This window comes from Moschus berezovskii, chromosome 23 (genome assembly GCF_049115385.1).
Source record: "Moschus berezovskii isolate FMDL1 chromosome 23, NW_MosBer_1.0, whole genome shotgun sequence".
Lineage (NCBI taxonomy): Eukaryota > Metazoa > Chordata > Mammalia > Artiodactyla > Moschidae > Moschus > Moschus berezovskii.
Genome location: NC_142482.1, coordinates 39,130,161 through 39,137,005, shown reverse-complemented (window position 1 = coordinate 39,137,005; position 6,845 = coordinate 39,130,161).

The following is a 6,845-nucleotide window of genomic DNA, read 5'->3' as shown; positions in this document are numbered from 1 at the left end:
CTGACTATGTTAACTTGCCCAGTTAACATAGTTCAAGCAAAATCCAAGTCTGCAAGTTCCCATCCAATGCTCTTTCAATACATCTTGGACCTGAGTAGACATTTAGAGAAATTTAGAGCAAACAAAAATTAAAGTACAATAATTTGTTTTCCTCCTGAGACACTGTATCAGTTGCCTATTGCTGCATAATAAATTATTAAAAAACCAGCTACTCAAAACAACAAACATATACCATCTCCCAGAAGATCCCTGGTTCTGGGTCTCTTGAAAGGGAACAGTCAGCCAGGGTTGCATCATCTGATGGCTTGGCTGGGCCTGCAGGCTGTTGGAATAGGGCCTCAGTTTCTAGCCACATGGACCTTTCCATAGGGCTGCTTATAACATGTTCCCTGTGTTTGTGCTTAGTACTCAGTCGTGTCCAACTCTGTGGCCCCACGGCTACATGGACTGTAGCCCGCCACCCTCCTCTGCCTGTGGAATTTTCCAGCCAAGGATACTGGAGTGGGTTGCCATTTCCTACTCCAGAGGATCTTTCTGACCCAGGGATCGAACTCGTGTCTCTTGCATCTCCTGCATTGGCAGGCAGATTCTGTACCACTAGCCCCACCAGCGTGCTTATAACATATCAGTTGACTTTCTCCAGAACAAGTGATCTGAGTGAGCGAGAGCAACAAAGATGGGAGCTGAAGTGAGTTTTATGTCCTAGACTCAAAGTCACACACCACTGCATCAGTCTTACTCTCTCAGGTAGAAGTGAGCCATTAAGTGTAGCCCACACTCAGAAGAAAAAAAATTAAGCTTCATCTTTGGAAGGGAGGGACATCAAAGCTTTCATGTATGTGCTAAAACCAAAATTAAAATTAAATATTTTTCCAGGATTTTTAAAGTCAAATACTAGAGTAGATTGTATATACACTTTAACCATACTAAATAGTGCTATTTTGATTTCCAAAGTGCTACTACCGAACACATCATTATAAATCAACTATATTACAATTAAACAAAATGAAACAACAACCAAAAAAGTGCTAGTACCAACTTAAGCTTTTATTAGAAATGTGTAAGTGTTCATGTAGCTGATGTGTTTGTTCTGAAAATCAAACAAACTCAGCTTAAGGGAAGGAAGTAAGAGTTAGTTACTTCCTTGTTTGCACAATCAACTAGGTTCTTTTCAGACAACTAGCTACTTCTTTTATTTTGCTTTTAGTCCATATATCTTGGCATTATATTTTTAGTATATACAAATAGTGCTTCCTTTTAGTATACCTACATAGTATTTTTTATATGTTTGAAATATCCAAAAGCAAGAATAAAGGAAGGAGGAGAGGAGGGAAGGAAGAAAGGAAGGGAGTAAGCAGAAAAAAGAAAATAAAAAATGAAAGAAGAAGAGAGAAATTTGAAATGCGTATAAATAACATTTTCAAATTGCAAGGAAATAAAACAAATTTAGGCAATACCTACAGAATAATAGAGACTTACTAGAGCTTTGTTAGTTATCAAACTACTGTGTATCAAATTACTTCTAAAACTTAGTAGCTTGAAACAATAAATATCTACAGTTAGAGAAAGACAAATATCATACAATATCACTTATATGTGGAATCTTAGAAAAAATGAGATAAATGAGTTTATTTACAAAACAGAAATAGACTCATAGACATAGAAAAGGAACTTCAGGTTACCAAAGGAGAAAGATGAGGGGAGATATAAATTAAGAGTTTGGGATGAAAATATACTCACTACTACATATAAAACAGGTTAAAAACTACTATGTATAAAATAAGCAAAAAACAAGGATCTAGTTTATAGCACAAGGAACTATATTCAATATCTTGTGATAACCCACAATAGAGAAGACTCTGAAAAAGAATATATATATATATATGTATTTACTGAATCACTTTGCTGTATACTTGAAAGTAACACAACATTGTAAATTAACTATACTTCAATTTTTTCGAAAAAATCATTTATTACTTCAAAGAGATAACACAAAACAAGAAAAATGGTGCAAACACTGATAGGAGAAGTTGGAAAAAAAGAAGGATTTTACAAAATGGAATAAGTATATTGGTATTGGTATACAGGTGGGAATTATTTTGTTAGTCCCAGACCTCCAGGAAACAAGTGCTGGGACTTCCCTGATGGTCCAGTGGTTAAGAATCCACCTTGCAATGCAGGAAACGAGGTTGGATCCCTGGTCAGGGAACTAAGATCCCGCATGCAGTGGAGCAACTAAGCCTGCACACCGCAACTAGAGAGTCTGCACACTGCAGCAAAAGATCCTGAGTGCTGCAGCTAAGACCCAAAGAAGTCAAATAAATATTTTTAAAAAGGAGAAGAAACAATTGCCAAAATGGGATTAAGATCAGCAGAATTTTATTAAACCCTTGTCAGAGAATATGGAGAGGGCATCAGTAAAGATGAGAGCTCGCAGACCAAGATGCAACTCTGATCCCAAGTGACGGACAGAAGGAGAGGTTTACTGGACTCTCCAAGACCATCATACAATCTGACCAGAGTTAAACAAGGCCAGAGGGAGTCCTCAAGTCACAGCTGGTCATCTGAGGAGCCCCATGTCTCCCAGGAATGAGCCCCTACTGGTGTTCCTGCTGAGACCAATTACTATCTGAGAACAACCCATGGGGAGCAGGTGAAGTGAAATGAAAGTGTTAGCCGCTCAGTCATGTCTGACTCTTTGTGATCCCATGGACTGTAGCCCACCAGGCTCCTCCGTCTGTGGAGTTCTCCAGGCAAGAACACTAGAGTGGGTTGCCATTCTCTTCTCCAGGGGATCTTCCCAACCCAGGGATCAAACCCACATCTCCTGCATGGCAGGCGGATTCTTTACCATCTGAGCCACCAGGGAAGCTGAGCCTCTGCACAAATGCTGCCGTGGATTTCAGAGCACAGAAGCCCCAGCCCTTGTACCTTACCTAGGAGTGTGACCCACATCTTCACACCTAATGAGTCTGGGCCTCTGGAAATCAAATCAACACTTCTGTTGCTGGACTTAATTACATCCCTCCCAACCAAATTCTCATGCTGAATACTTAAGACCAATGAGACTGAATTTGAAGATGGGACCCTTAAGGAGGTTCAGTTCAGTTCAGTTCAGTTCAGTCTCTCAGTCGTGTCCGACTCTCCGTGACCCCATGAATCATAGCACACCAGGCCTCCCTGTCCATCACCAACTCCCGGAGTTCACTCAAACTCATGTCCATCGAGTTGGTGATGCCATCCAGCCATCTCATTCTTTGTCGTCCCCTTCTCCTCCCGCCCCCAACCTTTCCTAGCATCAGATTCTTTTCCAGTGAGTCAACTCGTCGCATGAGGTGGCCAAAGTATTGCAGTTTCAGCTTTAGCATCAGTCCTTCCAATGAACACCCAGGATCGATCTCCTTTAGAATGGACTGGTTGGATCTCCTTGAAGTGCAAGGGACTCTCAAGAGTATTCTCCAACACCACAGTTCAAAAGCATCAATTCTTTGGCGATCAGCTTTCTTCACAGTCCAACTCTCACATCCATACATGACCACGGGAAAAACCATAGCCTTGACTAGACGGACCTTTGTTGGCAAAGTAATGTCTCTGCTTTTTAATATACTATCAAGGTTGGTCATAACTTTCCTTCCAAGGAGTAAGCGTCTTTTAATTTCATGGCTGCAATCTTAAGGAGGTAATTGAGGCTAAATAAGATGGTAAAGATTGCCCCAAAATGATAGATCTGGGGCATTATGATAGATCCAGTTCCATTCAGTTCAGTTGCTCAGTTGTGTCCGACTCTTTGTGACCCCATGGATTGCAGCACGCCAGGCTTCCCTATCTATCACCAACTCCTGGATAGGTCTGGTATCTTTATCAAAAAAAAAAAGAGGCACCAGGGATAGCTTTCTCTCTCTCTCTTTTCCCACCACCCTCCCCCTGCATTTTTTTTTTTTTTTTGGTATGCTAAGCGAAATTTGTGGGATCTTATTTCCCTAGCCAGGGCTCAAACCTCTGACCCCTGAAGTAAAAACATGGAGTCCTAACCACTGGACCATCAGGGAATTTCCTCTGTTTTTCAATTCCCCTCTGCTCACAGAGGAAAGGTTGGTAGCCACAAGAATTCATTGCTTAAAATCTTTAACTGTTGATACTGAGAATGCTTTTGTGAGGAAGGAAAGTAGAAAAACGTTGAAAGGCCTCTTTTTGACCTCTTCCTCCCAAGGACACAAAACATCTTGCCCGTCTCTGACGCACCTCTCCTCCTGGGGCATCCCCCAGTGGATGGAAATGACTGGGAAGTTTTGCTCCACCAGGAGCTGGGCCAGGGCAGTGCAACGCTCACAGACCTCATATGGATCATTATGGGGCGGGGGGAGGGTTGGTGAGAATGAGGGGATGTGAGTTCCCAGGCAGGCTGCCTTAAAACTCCCTGAGCCCACAACCTCCCTTGAACATGGCCCTCCACCAAAGGGCCCAGGATGCACCCCACAGACTGGCACAGGCACTCGACCCAAGACTCCCAGGGCCCTGCAGCCAGAGACCCCTGGACCAAGCTCCACTCCTCAGTGGGCAGGCACCAGCCCCAGGATACTCTGGGCCCAGCACCACCCACTAGCCAGCTGACACCAGCCTCACGACCAGCCTCACAAACCAATCAGCAGGAACCAGCCGCATTCACCAGCAACAGTACAACAGCAGTTCTGGGACTAGAGGTGTGTGTTTGTTTCTGGCCCTGTCTTCTGTTGCGCTGCTCTGTATGTCTGTTTTTGTGCCATCTAGTCAGTTAATCTACAACGAAGGGAGCAAGAATATACAATGGAAAATAGATGGTCTCTTCAATAAGTGGTGATGGGAAAACTGACAGCTACATGTAAAAGAATGAGATAAAAAATTTCCTCATATCATACACAAAAATAATCTCAAAATAAAGACCTAAATGATGTCAAACTGATCAGTCCAAACTGATCACATGGACCACAGCTTTGTCTAACTCAATGAAACTATAAGCCATGCTGTGTAGGGCCACCCAAGAAGGACGGATTGTGGTGGAGAGTTCTGACAAAATGTGGTCCACTGGAGAAAGTGAATGGCAAACCACTTCAGTATTCTTGCCTTGAGAACCCCATGAACAGTATGAAAAGGCAAAAAGATATGACACTGAGAGATGAAATCCCCAGGTCGGTAGGTGCCCAAAATGCTACTGGAGAAGAGTGGAGAAATAACTCCAGAAAGAATAAAGAGATGGAGCCAAAGTGAAAACAACGCCCAACTGTGGATGCATCTGGTGATGGAAGTAAAGTCTGATGTTGTAAAGAGCAATACTGCATAGGAACCTGGAATGTTAGCTCCATGAATTAGAACTGGTCAAACAAGAGATGGCAAGAGTGAACATCGACATTTTAGGAAACAGTGAACTAAAATGGACTGGAATGGGCAAATTTAATTCAGATGACTATTATATCTACTACTGTGGACAAGAATCCCTTAGACGAAATGGAGTAGCCCTCATAGTCAACAAAAGAGTCTGAAATGCAGTACATGGGTGCAATCTCAAAAAAGATAGAATGATCTCTGTTCGTTTCCAAGGCAAACCATTCAATATCACAGTAATCCAAGTCTATGCCCCGACCAGTAATGCTGAAGAAGCTGAACGGTTCTATGAAGACCTGTAAGACCTTCTAGAACTAACATCCAAAAAAGATGTCCTTTTCATCACAGTGGACTGGAATGTAAAAGTAGGAAGTCAAGAGATATCTGGAGTAACAGACAAATTTGGCCTTGGAGTACAGAATGAACCAGGGCAAAGGCTAATAGAGTTTTGCCAAGAGAATGCACTGGTCATAGCAAACACCCTTTTCCAACAACACAAAAGAAGACACTACACATGGACATCACCAGATGGTCAATACCGAGATCAGATTGATTATATTCTTTGCAGCCAAAGATGAAGAAGCTCTATACAGTCAGCAAAAACAAGACTGGGAGCTGACTGTGGCTCAGATAATGAACTCCTTATTGCCAAATTCAGACTTAAATTGAAGAAAGTAGGGAAAAGCACTAGACCATTCGGGTATGACCTAAATTAAATCCCTTATGATTATACAGTGCAAGTGACAAATAGATTCAAGGAATTAGATCAGATAGAGTGCCTGAAGAACTATGGACTGAGGTTCATGACTTTGTACAGGAGGCAGTGATTAAGACCATCCCCAAGAAAAAGAAATGCAAAATGGCAAAATGGTTGTCTGAGGAGGCCTACAAATAGCTGAGAAAAGAAAAAAAGCTAAAGGCAAAGGAAAAAAGGAAAGATATACCTATTTGAATGCAGAGTTCCAGATAATACCATGGAGCGATAAGGAAGCTTTTCTCAGTAATCAATGCAAAGAAATAGAGGAAAATAATAGAATGGGAAAGACTAGAGATCTCTTCAAGAAAATTAGAGATACTAAAGGAATATTTCATGCAAAGATGGGCACAATAAAAGACAGAAATTATATGGACCAAAGATATTAGGAAGAGGTGGCAAGAATACACAGAAGAACTATACAAAAAAGATCTTCATGACCCAGATAACCACGATGGTGTGATCACTCACCTAGAGCCAGACATCCTGGAATGTGAAGTCAAGTGGGCCTTAGGAAGCATCACTATAAACAAAGTTAGTAGAGGTGATGGAATTCCAGTTGAGTTATTTCAAATCCTAGAAGATGATGCTGTGAAAGTGCTGCACTCAATATGTCAGAAAATTTGGAAAACTCAGCAGTGGCCACAGGACTGGAAAACGTCAGATTTCATTCCAATCCAAAGAAGGGCAATGCCAAAGAATTTTCAAACTACAGCAAAATTGCACTCATCTC